General features: G+C 38.3%; 1 pseudogene; it reads right to left on the bottom strand.

The window, feature by feature from the left end:
- Positions 1 to 700: 700 nt before the first annotated feature.
- LOC120186466 lies at positions 701 to 15,284 on the bottom strand (annotated as a pseudogene).
- Positions 15,285 to 15,500: the final 216 nt, after the last annotated feature.

Genomic DNA, 15,500 nt, shown 5'->3' with positions numbered 1-15,500 from the left:
AGAGAGAGTAAATTTTAGTGACAAATAAACCCAATGTATTACGTTCAATGAGGAAAATAAAAACTTTTAAAGTTAAGTGAGCAAAATATAAGAGAGCGAATAAAGGTTAATTATTAAATTTATAATTTACCCTTAATTTTATTTAGGTATTTTACTTTATTTTAGTTTCTACTACTATTGTTCGCCGAAATTAGGGGAATGAAATACAAAATTAAGGAAATAGATATATCTGAAGTTTATTTAGAGAATTAGATAATTCAATATAAAATTATTTTACTGCGAATACCACTTGATCTAAGTATTGAAAAGATTCTAAACTCACGTTTTGAAAAATAAAATAAGATCAATTTGAGGAGAGAATTTTCAACTCAACCCGAGAATAATAATATAATCTATCTTATATATTTAAGGATTTGAAGCTTTTTGAAATCCGAAACCCCTTTCTCTATTTCCGACTCGGATTTCTTCATCCCGAGGAGAAGGAATACATCCAATACAGAGCAAAATATGCAAAGCAAACATTCAATGGCATTGATAGAGATCAACAACATAAATAACCCAATGTCCAAAATTCAAGCAACTCAAAATCGCTTTATCTTTTACACTCTTCTGATCACATGGAAGGGGTGTTGCCATTTCGAGAAGACGAAAACTCTTCCCAGATAAAAGCACGAGTCTTCTTAACAGTTTAGTCCGGTTTCCATGCATGCATGTGTGTGTGTGTAGAGATGATAATTATAGTGGACAGAGACACAAAACAGCAAAAGACGGCTTCTTTCGGAGATGGGAAGAATGTACATCACTTTTTGAGAAGCTTCTGAGAGAGAATCCTCTTCGAATATGGGCTGTTGCGTGATGGTGCTTTATGGGACTCGATTGCTTCAAAGAGCGAATTGTGCAGAGATCCCTAACATCATTGACAGAAATGAGAAGTCAGAAAACATTTCCTGACATTAGTAGGAGGGTTAGAGTAACATGCAAGAAAAGACGATTTCGAACCAAACAATTTCATTTGAATATGAGGTCTTCTGAGTTTGTTCGTAAATAATAGAAAAGTAATCGATTCTCGAACCTCGAACACTCGGAGAGCAGTTTGCAGAACATAGTTTGCATGTGGATCTTGAAGTAATCGTTCAAAGTGAGTTGTAGAGAGCAATTCCTGGATGATTTTTGATCGGCTCTCGTCATTTAACACCACCAGACATTTTTCGACCACATGACTGCTGAACTTCTGTGACGAGAGGTGCACATAATGCCCTTCGAATTGAGATATCAAAGTCAAAGTGGCGGACGGAATCTTTAACTCCAAAATAAACTGCACAACGAAATTTCTGCAAAATCGAAAACAAAAATCTGCGGTTAAAAGACACACATAAAAGGGAACATATATTGGAAAACTTGAATTCAGGGGCATTGGGTAATGTCAATTTTGGAATCAACAAGCATCGTTAAATAAAGCAAAATTCAAACATTAAAGGGTTAACCGAGGACAAATGGTTGTTTCCGAACAAATATGAGCACCACACCAACACGATGACTTATTCAGCATGCTTTCATGCTCGACTTATTAACAAAATATGAGTCCTTGACACAAAATGAGCCATTAATTCACTTTTTCAAACAAAGTTTTTTCATCACCACATATTAGTATCACAGAAAGGCCGAATATAGAAGACCTAAAACAATCAAATATGCAAAGAGTTTCTGTTTACTGCACCTTTTCTGCATCACCAGTCAACCTGAAAATTGTTGCGAAAGACGGCTAACGGATAGAGCAAAATCGCAACTGATAATTTGAGAAAATAAAAATGAAGATAAAAGAGACACAAAATTTACGTGGAAAACCCCTAAAATATTTAGGGTAAAAACCACGGGCAACGGTAGAAGAATTTCACTATGAGAAAATAGGAATTACAACCTCTCTCGATCTACCAAGGAGAAAACAATGATAATTCTCTCTAGATAAAAAGGAGAAAACAACTCTCAAGAAACTCTCTAAAATCTCTCTAGTATTGGAAGAAAGATAGAATGCTTTGGGATGGTTTTGAAGCTAAATGAGCTAGGGTATTTATAGTTGAAGCTTTAAGGACTAATCTTGAAAATACCCTAAAGTACAATGACTAAATTAACATTTTTACCATTTGGAAATTTCAACAATTTTGGCTTAATAATTATTTCAAAGCCACCGACTGCTGAATGATGTAGCCGCCCCATGACTTTCAACAATCTCCCACTTGAAGATTTGATTAGAATAATCATATCTTCACATCATTCTTTCTACCTTGTACCATCATGTTGTTTACGTCTCTGACAGGCCACAAGAGGATCGACACCAAGTAAATTTATCAGTGTTGATCGCCTTTGTCATGAAATCTGCTATGTTGTCTTTGGTATGGATCTTCTGCATATCTACTGTCCCTTCTTCCACCTTTTCACGAATGAAATGGTACTGAACTCGTATGTACTTTGTCCTTGAATGAAATGTTGGATTCCTTGCTAGATGCAAGGCGCTTTGACTGTCACAAAACAGAGAGACATACTCTTGATTGTGCCCAAGCTCCTCCAATAACATCTTCAACCAAATTGCTTCTTTACTGGCTTGTGTAGCTGCTACATATTCTGCTTCAGTTGTGGATGTAGCCACAACTGACTGCAATTTTGAAACCCAGCTTACAGCTCCACCAGCAATTTTGAACACATATCCTGTTGTAGATTTGCTTTTATCCAAATCCCCTGCATAGTCAGAATCTACATACCCATTGATTAGTAAGTTTGATCCTCCGTAACATAATGCAACATTTGAGGTCCCTTTGATGTATCTCAGTATCCTCTTTACTGTATTCCAATGCTCTTTGCCTGGATTCGCCATGTACCGACTAACCACTCCCACTGCTTGTGCAATGTCTGGTCTTGTGCATATCATAGCGAACATTAAACTTCCCATTGCTGATGCATACGGTACTCGAGACATCTCCATCTCTCTTCTTCACTGCTAGGACTCATACTGGAGGATAATTTGAAGTTAATAGGAAGAGGGGTAGAAATTGGCTTACAATCTTGCATGCTGAATCGTGACAAGATTTTCTTCAAGTAATTCTTTTGTGAAAGCCAAATCTTCCTATTACTTCTGTCTCGGTGAATTTGCATCCCTAGAATCTTGTTTGCTGATCCCAAGTCCTTCATTTCAAATTCCCTAGCCAGTTGTGCCTTCAATTCTTCAATATGATGTTTGTTGGGTCCTGCAACCAACGTGCCATCCACATACAACAGCAATATAACAAAATCGTTATCACCAGACCTCTTGAAATAAGCGCAAGGGTCTGCATTAAGTCTGTTGTATCCAAGGCACATAATGAAGGAATCAAATCTCTTATACCAACACCTCGGCGCCTGCTTTAGACCGTACAGAGATTTGTTCAACCTGCAAACCAAGTTCTTCTTTCTTCTTCTTCAAAACCTTCAGGCTGGAGCATATAAATCTCTTCTTCAAGATTTCCATGAAGAAAAACTGTTTTAACATCTAACTGCTCTAGATGTAAGTTCAATGTAGCACACATTGCCAAAACTACACGAACTGTTGTTAGTCGAACCACAGGAGAAAAGATTTCATTGAAATCAATACCTTCTTTTGAGCATATCCTTTGACCACCAGTCTTGCACGATACCTCTCAACTTGATCGTTACCATTTCTCTTGATTTTGAAGACCCATTTGTTACCAATTGGCTTCCTTCCTTGTGGTAGTGGCACAAGGTCCCATGTATTATTTTTATGAAGGGCTTCAATTTCTTCTTGCATCGCCATCATCCATAATGAAACATCTGAGCTGTTTATTGCCTCCTGGTATGTTGATGGCTCACCGTCCTCTGTTAAAAGGCAGTATGCAATATTACCTTCTATAACATAATCTGAGTACCAATTGGGACGTCTTCTCACACGATCTGATTGATGAGTTATTGGAGCTTCAGAACTCTCTAGTTCTTGTTCTTCATGAGCTGGTTCTGCTTCAGAAGAATCTCCTTGTTCAACCTCCTTTTCTATATGTATATGAGTAGTCTCTGACTTTTCAGCGCTAGCATCGTCTTCTTTTCTTTGTATCTTATCTTCTACAAAGATAACATCCCTGCTAATGATCACTTTGCGGGCAGTGGGATCCCACAAGCGATACCCCTTTACTCCATCAGCATACCCCAAGAATTTGCATTTCATGGATTTTGGATCCAACTTCGAAATTTCTTGGGAGTTGTACATCACGTACACAATACTTCCAAATACATGGAGGTTTGAATAATCAGCTGGTTTACCAGTCCACATCTCCATTGGTGTCTTCAGCTCTATTGCAGTTGATGGAGCTCGATTCACCAAATAACAGGCGGTATTGACTGCTTCTGCCCAGAATGATTTTTCTAGGCCTGCATCCCTCAACATTACTCGTGTTCTTTCTAACAAGGTTCTGTTCATCCGCTCTGCCACTCCATTTTGTTGAGGAGTGTTCGCCACTGTGAACTGTCTTTTGATGCCTTCTCTCTTGCAAAAGTCATCAAATTCTTCGCTTGTGTATTCTCCTCCATTATCTGTTCTGAAACACTTGATCTTATTTCCAGAATCAAGTTCCAACCGCGCTTTGAAGTTTTTGAAAGTTGCAAACACATCTGACTTCTTCTTAATAGGGTACACCCAACATCTCCTGGAGTAGTCATCAATAAATGAGACAAAGTATTTTGCTCTGCCTAGGGATGTGACCGGTGCTTGCCATACGTCAGAGGGAACCAATTCTAGAACACTTTTGCCTCTAGAATTTGATGTGTTGAATTTTAACCGGTGTTGCTTACTTGTTATACAATGCTCACACAAAGGAAGTGGTACCTTTGTTAAGCTGGGAAGTAGCTTTTGCTCCACAAGGACTTTCATTCCTTGTTCTGACATGTGTCCAAGTTTCTTATGACATAGCATTGCAGAATCTGAACTACATGAGGCAACAGAGGCTTCTGCTTCTAGCAAAGTCTCTCCCTTCAGCATGTACAAGTTTGCAACTATCTTTTCGCCTTTCAGCACCACAAGCGCTCCACAGAACACCTTCATGATTCCTTTCTGTGTTTCAATCTTGCTTGCATTATTATCCAACAATCCGTAGGATAATAAATTTTTCTTCAGGCCTTTCACGTGCCGCACATCTCGAACAACTTTAATTATTCCATCATACATCTTCAATTTGATGGTTCCCACGCCAACGATCTCTAAGGCATGATCATTGCACCTATACACAGATCCTCCTGAGACAGGTTCATAATGATGAAACCATTCTCTTCTTGAGGTCATGTGATATGTTACTCCAGAATCAATGAGCCATATATCTGCAAAACGTTTCTTCTTCCACGGTGGTTGACGCTTCACAACATAGAGCATCTCCATCATCTGAAGTGTTTGCGGTATTGCCTTGTGGATTGGAGTTTTTATTTAGACTCCAACAATCCTTCTTCAAGTGACCCTTCTTTCCACAGTGGTAGCACTTTAAATTCTTCTTGCTCCTCGACTTCGATCTACCATGTTTATGACTGCTGCTTTGGCCACGTTCTGTTGATCTCCTTCTCATCGTTGTCAACGCTTCTGCTTGTTGCAGATTTACTTGTCTGTCTTCCTTGTTCTTGCGCCAATTTTCTTCTTGTAGAACAGCAACTGCAACGTCATCGAAGACTAGACTAGTGACATTATTGTTTGTCAAGTTGATGATGAGTTGATCATACGAATCCGGTAGACTTTGAAGTAGAAGTTCAGCACGTTCTTGTTCTCCTATTTTACAGCTTAAGGATGTAAGCTGAGAAAATAAGGTGTTCAGTGTATTTAAGTGCTCCGTCACTGAAGTAGATTCTGGCATACGGAGAGTGTACAATTTCCTCTTAAGGAAAATTTTATTGTGCAACGATGTGGCCTCGTACAGTTTTGTGAGATGATCTCATATCTCCTTAGCTGTCTTCTTCTCCTCGATGCTTGACAATACTTCATCTGCTAATGCTAGATGAAAGTTTGCCATAGCATTCCCGTCCATCTCGTTCCATTTGATGTCATCTGTGAAATCCACCGGCCTTTCATTGATAGCCGCTAGACACCCGTCTTTCCTCAGGATGGCCTTCATATTTAATTTCCACAATGAGAAATTTCTCCCATTGAACTTTTCAATATCAAATTTCGTTGCCATAGCTTCTATTACGAATAGCTCCCACTATTTCACTATCGTGAATAGTTCTCTGGAACCTTCAAAGAATGGGTAATACCTTCTTACTTTCTTATGTTGGAGGATCCACATTTTGGTGGCAACCACAAAGACAATAAGCAGATATTACACACTCCAATCTGGCTCTGATACCAATTGTTGCGAAAGACGGCTATCGGATAGAGCAAAATCGCAACTGATAATTTGAGAAAAATAAAAATGAAGATAAAAGAGACACAAAATTTACGTGGAAAACCCCTGAAATATTTAGGGTAAAAACCACGGGCAACGGTAGAAGAATTTCACTATGAGAAAATAGGAATTACAACCTCTCTCGATCTACCAAGGAGAAAACAATGATAATCTCTCTAGATAAAAAGGGAAAACAACTCTCAAGAAACTCTCTAAAATCTCTCTAGTATTGAAAGAAAGCTAGAATGCTTTGGGATGGTTTTGAAGCTAAATGAGCTAGGGTATTTATAGTTGAAGCTTTAAGGACTAATCTTGAAAATACCCTAAAGTACAATGACTAAATTAACATTTTTACCATTTGAAAATTTCAACAATTTGGCTTAATAATTATTTCAAAGCCACCGACTGCTGAATGATGTAGCCACCCCATGACTTTCAACAAAAATCTGGCTACTCGGTAAACCATAAATTCTTTATTACATGCACAACTATGTTAGATTATGTAAGTCGAGTTTCCTCTGAGAGATGATTGATGCTTACCCATATGCATCCTGTGCAAGTAGAAGCCCGATGGCGGATATTTGTTCAACCAGTTTTTCCTGATATTCCCCAGAGGAATGACTAATGCATCGTTGCAAAACACAACAGCCATGTTGATGAGTTGCAATATCCACACAATACTTTGCAGTAGCAACAAAAATAAACTGTCGAAATAATTGGAAAAAAGGACATTGTCAATATCTGCTAAGTAATGACCCGAGAACAAAGCTGAACTAACAAAAATCAATAGCAAAATTCAATAAGCGCGCACACTTCATTTCTTAGCTGAGTTCTAAATGAATTGCTAAGTTACACAAAACACACAAAATAAATCACATATATAGCTAGCAACTGCATATCTGCAAAAGACTTCTAAAAGACGGTGGAATATGTAGTGAGAGAAAAACACTTGATAAACACTCCATTATTTTGCATAAAGTTACAATCACTGATTCTCGGTCCATTCTAAATGACTTATAAGAAATATAAGTTAATCACGATATATAAGTAAAGAACAGAAGTAGTCTTTTCGGTCATGAAGTTTCAATATGACCATCCACCATCACCATGAACAGGCAATGTGATGCATTGCCTCTAAGAATGCTATCATGTATGAGGTTTACTCGTATAAACCCCCAAAAGAGATGATTTATCAGTAACTAATACAAGATATAACACTTCACTATGAGTTGATGAACAAAAATGCAATGCCACAGAAATGGTCCGACATTAACACCCAGAAGGGTTGAAGGCTTACCTTGTTATCTTCACTGCAAAGGCATAGAGCAAGCAACGCTGCACAACATGATTCCCATTCAAGTCATTGATAAGAGATAGAAACCCAGGCTCAAGAGCTGATATAACTAGTGAAATTTTCTGCCTGGTTTTGAGAGTCTCGATCAACTTTTGCACTACACGGGTGCTGAAACAAGGAAAACAATGTTAGAAATACAACTGACAAGAAATATACATTTGTAGTGTTTCAAAGATACCCGTGTGTGTTTAGAGATATTCTAACAAGCTGCCCCGGTTCCTCGGTAACCATTAACAAAATCTGCATTCTCTGTTCTTCATTACACACTTCCAATAACTTCTGCATAAGATAATTCCCAAAAGGGTTCATCATGAGTTCAACTACATGATCAATGATCTCCTTAAATGTTATTTCAAGGTCCTCTGGGGTACCCTCATCGAATAGCTGCTGTAAGAACCTACAATCGTGTTGATCTTTCGCTATTAAGTATATATATCCACGAGCTTCAGCCAAAGAGTTACACTTAGTCGCCAAAGAGAATGAGTTACATAACTTGGCATTTCCACAAGCTGCTGCAAAGTGAGACCGATTATCAAGTTGTGAGCTTTCATCTCGGCGCATACTCACACCAATCTCCTGCAGTGAGCCCTTGTTCTGCCCCCTCGAACAATCAAGCCTCTTGTTGATTTCAAAGTTTGAACCATCTCCTTGAATAATGAAATTATCCTCATGTGGGATTCCAACATTCGAGTGAGCTCTAGGCATCATACCGAATAATGGAAAACCCTGATTTAACATATTTCCAACACTGGCATTACGGTTTGCTTAAAAAAACCGGGGAGAACCATGGAAATTCAGCTTTCTTCCATCGTTTCAATTCATACTGTTCTGTTGTCCATAGATTAAACCATCATTCATCATAAGATTACACTCTTTTTTCTGCCCTGGAGATCTCATTGCACCATTCGAACAATTCATTCGTCGTGGTGAAACCAAAGTATCTGGGCAACCAATGTACATTTGGGGATATTCCTGCTGGAAAAATCCAGAAAATGCCATAGTCCTCCCACCATTGACACTCAATGGAACACTCGTTGAAACAGGGGATTGGACACCCACAAAATCATAAAAGCCTCTCCTCAGTTCGTCACAAGCCCCACGTTTTTGAATTCCATTGGATTCGAGTGAAAAATCTCTAAAACTAGAAACGAAATTCTCTTGATAATTACTAATAAACATTTTACTAAGATTTCTACAAAGACCCAGTTCATCAAACAAGCTGTCACTACTAGCCTTTTGCCTAATAGTTGAATCCATGAACAGTCCATTAGACAAATGTGGCTTCAGGTCCTCTAATGGCGGTGGAGGTGGTGATCCATTAGACAAATTCGAAGAAGAACCATCTGAAAGTAAAGAGAAACCGCTTACAGTGGAAACACATGTATGGTTATGCAAATAGCTTGATGGGTCATCTGTTGGTTTTTTGACAAAGTCCCACATTGGTTATATATAAGGAGGAGGGAAAATTCTTTTGTTATAAATAGAGTCATCCTCCTCCTTAATTAAGCATCCCTTAAATATAAGCATTTTTTCTATATTAAAGGCTATTTGTATTCTTTCTTTCTCTTTGTAATATTTCATCTACTAGTGAAATATTATTTTAGTAGTGTTCGAGGATGTAGGCATAATTTTGGCCTAACCTCGTTAAAATTTGGTGTTATCTTTATGTCTATTTAATAGTTATTGTCGGGTATAGTTGTTGTTAATTATTGTCCTATTAAAATTACTTGTTTTGGTAGTTATGTCTAAGGAAAATGAGTTTTAAAATGGACCATTGTGAACCCTCCTCTTTCCTGGGAATCTACCTTGGGGTGATTTTTAGTAAAATTGTTTTCACACTAGTCACCTAGATAATAGTTTTCAAGGTGAATTTGTTATTATTGGTGGAAATTAACCCGAATTCCACAACAATTGGTATCAGAGCTCTTGGTTTATTTTAGTATGCTCTGCGGTTGCGGTTTAGGCTGATCTTCCACATCAGAAAAAATTTCCTTGGGATAATTGGCATTCCGCATTGACAGCTATTAAATAGAATTTGTAGCAGAAATGACAGTCGCAACAAAAACATCCACATCGTCGTCAACAGCTGTGACAAATTTAGATTTGCAGTGGAGATTTTTTATGGCACCGGTCATTTCGGCATGTGGCAAAGTGAGGTTCTAGATGCCCTATTTCAGCAGGGTCTAGACATTGCTATTGAATGAGAGAAACCAGATGATGTTGAGGAGAAAGAATGGAAGAAGATCAATAGATTGGCATGTAGTACTATTCGATCGTGTTTTCTAGAGAGCAGAAGTATGCATTTTCTAAGGAAACTTCTGCAAGTAAATTGTGGAAGGCACTGGAGGAGAAATTTTTGAAGAAAAGCGGTCAGAACAAGCTCTACATGAAAAAGAGATTGTTCCGCTTCAACTATGTACCAGGTACCACTATGAATGATCACATTACTAGCTTTAATCAGCTGGTGACTGATCTGATGAATATGGACGTGACTTTTGAAGACGAAGAGCTGGCTCTGATGTTGATGGGATCACTTCCTGATGAGTTTGAGTATCTTGAAATTACTCTACTTCATGGGAAGGTTGATGTGTCTCTCAGTGAAATAACTGATGCCTTGTATAGTTATGAATTGAGAAAGAAAGACAAACAAGAAAACACAAGTGTCGAAGCAGAAGCTCTTGTTGTTAGAGGACGTTCGAATAGTCAGAATAAAGGAAGGAGAGGGAGATCAAGTTAAGTCCAGATTGAGCAAAGATGAATGTGCCTTTTGTCGAGAAAAAGGGCACTGGAAGAAAGAATGCCCAGGCTAAAGAACAAAGGCAAACCTGAAAGGGGAAAGGCTTGTCTCAGAATCAAATGTGGTCGAGTATGATGATGCAGATTCAGATTTCGCATTCGCTGCTACGCCATCAACCAGCTGTTCCAGTTCATGGTTGTTAGATTCAGCTTGTAGCCACCATATAACCCCCAATAGAGAATGGTTCTTTGATTTTAAAGAACTAAAAGGTGGAATTGTCTACACAGCAAATAATTCCCCTCTTGACACACTTGGGATTGGTTCAATTCGCTTGAGAAATCAGGATGGATCAATCAGAACCTTAGCAGGTGTCCATTATGTACCAGATTTAATGAGAAATCTCATCTCTGTGGGAACCTTAGAGCCAAAAGGTTTAGAAGTGAGGGCAAAAGATGGGATTATAAGGATTATCTCTGGTGCACTGGTGACAATGAAGGGAATTCAGAAAAGAAACAATGTGTATTACTTTCTGGGTAGTACAATTGTTGGGACAGCAGCAGTGGCAGCTTCTACTGATGAACAGGAGTCAGAAGCAACCAGGTTATGGCATATGCACTTGGGGCATGTTGTTGAAAAATCCTTGAAATTGCTGATAGATCAAGGATTATTGAAGGGTGCTCGGGCTTGCAAATTAGTTTTTTGTGAGCATTGCATCAAAGGGAAGAAGACGATGGTGAAATTTGGAACAACAATCCATGATACTAAAGGTATTTTGGATTATGTTCATTCAGATGTATGGGGGCCTTCCAAGACAACTTCATTGGGAGGAACACACTATTATGTCACCTTTGTTGATGATTTTTCCCGGAGAGTTTGGGTGTATACAATGAAGACAAAGGATGAGGTGTTAGGATTTTTCCTTAAATGGAAAAAGATAGTGGAGACTCAAACAGGCAGGAAAATCAAACGTCTCCGTAAGACAATGGTGGAGAGTACAAAAATGATCCATTTATGAAAGTCTGTGAAGAAGAAGGATTGTCAGGCACTTCACTGTCAGAGTACCCACAACAGAATGGGGTGGCAGAGCATGATCGAACATTAGTGGAGAAAGTTCGGTGTATGTTGTCTAATGCTGGGTTAGGCAAAGAATTTTGGGCTGAGGCTTTGGTCTATGCTTGTCACCTTGTCAACCGCTTACCATCGACTGCTATTGGTGGTAAAACACCATTAGAGAAATGGTTTGGAGTACCTGCTATATATTATGATGCCTTACATGTTTTTGGTTCCACTGCATACTACCATGTTAAGGAGTCAAAGCTGGATCCAAGAGCAAAGAATGCGATCTTTATGGGGATCACCTCTGGTGTGAAAAGAATTTGGAACAACAATCCATGATACTAAGGTATTTTGGATTATGTTCATTTAGATGTATGAGGGCCTTCAAAGACAACTTCATTGGGAGGAACACACTATTATGTCACCTTTGTTGATGATTTTTCCCGGAGAGTTTGGTGTTACAATGAAGACAAAGGATGAGGTGCTAGGATTTTTCCTTAAATGGAAAAGATGGTGGAGACTCAAACAGGCAGGAAAATCAAACGTCTCCGTACATACATTGGTGGAGAGTACAAAAATGATCTATTTCTGAAAGTCTGTGAAGAAGAAGGTATTGTCAGACACTTCACTGTCAGAAGTACACCACAACAGAATGGTGGCAGAGCGTATGAATCGAACATTGGAGAAGGTTCGGTGTATGTGTCTAATGCTGGGTTAGGCAAAGAATTTTGGGTTGAGGCTTTGGTCTATGCTTGTCACCTTGTCAACCGCTTACCACCGACTGCTATTGGTGGTAAAAACACCATTAGAGAAATGGTTTGGAGTACCTGCTAGATTATGATGCCTTACATGTGTTTGGTTTCACTGCATACTACCATGTTAAGGAGTCAAAGCTGGATCCAAGAGCAAAGAAGGCGATCTTTATGGGGATCACCTCTGGTGTGAAAGGCTATCGTCTTTGGTGTCCAGAAACAAAGAAAATAATCTTTAGCAGGGATGTTACCTTTGATGAATCTACCATGTTGAGAAAGGTGACTTCAGAAAAATTGGAACAGACATGTGGAACTCCTAAACAGGTGGAGTTTGAAGGAAGCAGAATTGACTCAGCCAGTAAAGAAACTGATGACTCTCCTATGGTAGAAGAAGAGTCAGATGAAGAAGAGGTTCAGACAAGAACCTCCACAGCAACATGAATCAATTGCACTCAGAAAGGGAAAGAGGACCATTAGACAACCTGCTCGTTATGCTGATATGGTCTCTTTTGCATCACCAATTACAATTGATGACATTCCTGCCACTTTTAATGAAGCAGTCCAAAGTTCAGAACATAAAAAGTGGAGGATCGCCATGAATGAATAAAATGCAATCCCTTCAAAAGAATCAGACGTGGAAAACTAGCTAGTCTTCCGAAGGGAAAGAAGGCAATTGGGTGCAAGTGGGTATATACAAAGAAAGATGGATTTCCTGACAAGAATATTCGCTACAAAGCAAGATTGGTGGCTAAAGGCTACGCTCAAACAGAGGGAGTGATTATAATAAAGTATTTTCTCAGTTGAAAACATTCCTCCATCAGAATTTTGTTGGCTTTGGTAGCACAATTGGATATGGAACTAGTTCAGATGGATGTAAAAAACTGCATTTTTACATTGAGACTTGGATGGGAAAATCTATATGACTCAGCTAGATGGATTCAAAGTTGCTGAAAAAGAAGAGATGGTGTACAAATTAGAAAAATTGCTATACGGATTGAAGCAATCTCCAAGGCAGTGGTACAAGCGATTTGACAAGTTTATGATAGGGCAGAAGTACACAAGAAGCAAATATGATCATTGTGTGTATTTACGCAAGCTACAAGACAGATCCTATATATATCTTCTTCTTTATGTTGATGATATGCTCAGACAGAAATTGTGAAACTAAAGACTCAATTAAACAGGGAGTTTGAGATGAATCTTGGTGAAGCAAAGAAGATTTTAGGCATGGAGATATCAAGGGATAAGAAATTGGGGAGGCTTTGTTTGTCTCAGAAAGAATATTTGAGGAAGGTATTAAAACGTTTTGGCATGAATGAGAAGTCAAAACCAGTTAGTACACCTCTTGCTCCTCATTTCAAGCTCGGTGAATCCATGTCACCTAAGGATGATGCAGAACGGGAATACATGTCAAAGGTTCCATATGCAAGTGTTGTTTGTAGCTTGATGTATGCAATGGTGTGTACAAGACCCGATATTTCACAGGCAGTTGGGGTTGTGAGCAGGTATATGCATGATCCTGGAAAGGAGCATTGGCAAGCTGTGAAATGGATTCTGCGGTATATTCTGAACACCGTAGATGTTGGTTTGGTCTTTCAGCAGGACAAACAAGATGGTCAGTGTGTAGTTGGGTATTGTGATTCAGACTATGCAAGTGATTTGGACAAGCGTCGATCAACTACTGGTTATGTGTTTACTTTTGCAAAGGCACCAGTCAATTGGAAGTCTACCTTACAGTTAACAGTGGCTTTTTCTACTACAGAGGCAGAGTATATGGCAGTTACAGAGGCTGTGAATAAGGCAATTTGGCTTCAAGGGTTGCTTGGTGAATTGGGAATGGAACAGAAGCACATCAAAGATCATTGTGACAGTCAGAGTGTTATTCATTTAGCAAAGAACCAGGTTTACCATGCAAGAACGAAGCACATCGATGTTCGATATCAATTTGTACGAGAGATTCTAGAAGAAGGTGGAGTCATAATCCAGAAGATTCGGACCACTGAGAATCCTGCTGATATGTTGACAAAAATGGTAGCTGCGGTCAAGTTTAAACATTGTTTAGACTTGGTCAATATTGTTACAAATTGAAAGATGAATTTGTAGACACTCTGAAGATTGAATTTTTGATAGATGTGTGTGGAATTTACCAAGGTGTAGATTTGTTGATTTTTTGGCAAAGTCCCACATTGGTTGTGTATTTGTTATAAATAGAGTCATCATCTTCCTTAGTTAAGCATCCCTTAAATATAAGCCTTCTTTTATATTAAAGGCTATTTGTATTCTTTCTTTCTCTTTAAATTTTCATCTACTAGTGAAATATATTTTAGTAGTGTTCGAGGAGGTAGGCATAATTTTAGCCTAACCTCGTTAAATTTTGGTGTTCTCTTTATGTCTATTTAATAGCTATTGTCGGGTATAGTTGTTGTTAATTATTGTCTTATTAAAATTACTTGTCTTGATAGTTCTGTCTAAGGAAAGTGGGTTTTAAGAGGGACCATTGTGACCCCTCCTCTTTCTTGGGAATCTACCTTGGGGTGATTTTTAGTACAATCGTTTTCACACTAGTCACCTAGATAATAGTTTTCAAGGTGAATTTATTATTATTGGTGGAAATTAACCCGAATTCCACAACATCAACATCATACATAAGACCATACATGTCATTAAATGACTCATTTTGACGATGATGATGATGGGGTGATGTTGCATGAGGTATCTCATCTAATAACATATCAAACTCATCATCATCCTTCATGTCCCCTCCCTTCTTCTTCTCAGCGGTGGATTCCAACATCACAGACAAACAAACAGAAACAGAACCAGAAACCAAACAGAAACAAATAGAAAAAAAAACAAGAACGAGAAACAATCAAAGGAAGCACATCAGAAGTAAAACAACAAATACCCAGAACATATTACCGCTTTTTATCATCTGGGTTTTGCTCAGATTCTGAAACCAAACAGAAGAAAAAAAAAGAACAATTTTCGCTTTTTGCTTTCTTTTCCAAATGGCATTTCATTTATAAGGAAGTAAATTCATTTTTTGGTTTTGGGTTTTCTTTTGTGAAGAGTTTGGTGGAGCATGCAAAGATTGAAGGGATCATAGACAGTTACTTTTAGTCATAATGCTAAAATTTACCGTTTTGACCAATAATTATTTAGTTTTTATTTTTTAAAATTATTTTAACTCTCAATCTTTT

This window comes from Hibiscus syriacus, unplaced genomic scaffold (assembly GCF_006381635.1).
Source record: "Hibiscus syriacus cultivar Baekdansim isolate YM2019G1 unplaced genomic scaffold, ASM638163v2 tig00113548_pilon, whole genome shotgun sequence".
Classification (NCBI taxonomy): Eukaryota; Viridiplantae; Streptophyta; class Magnoliopsida; order Malvales; family Malvaceae; genus Hibiscus; species Hibiscus syriacus.
This window is presented reverse-complemented; position numbering and strand designations above follow the sequence as displayed.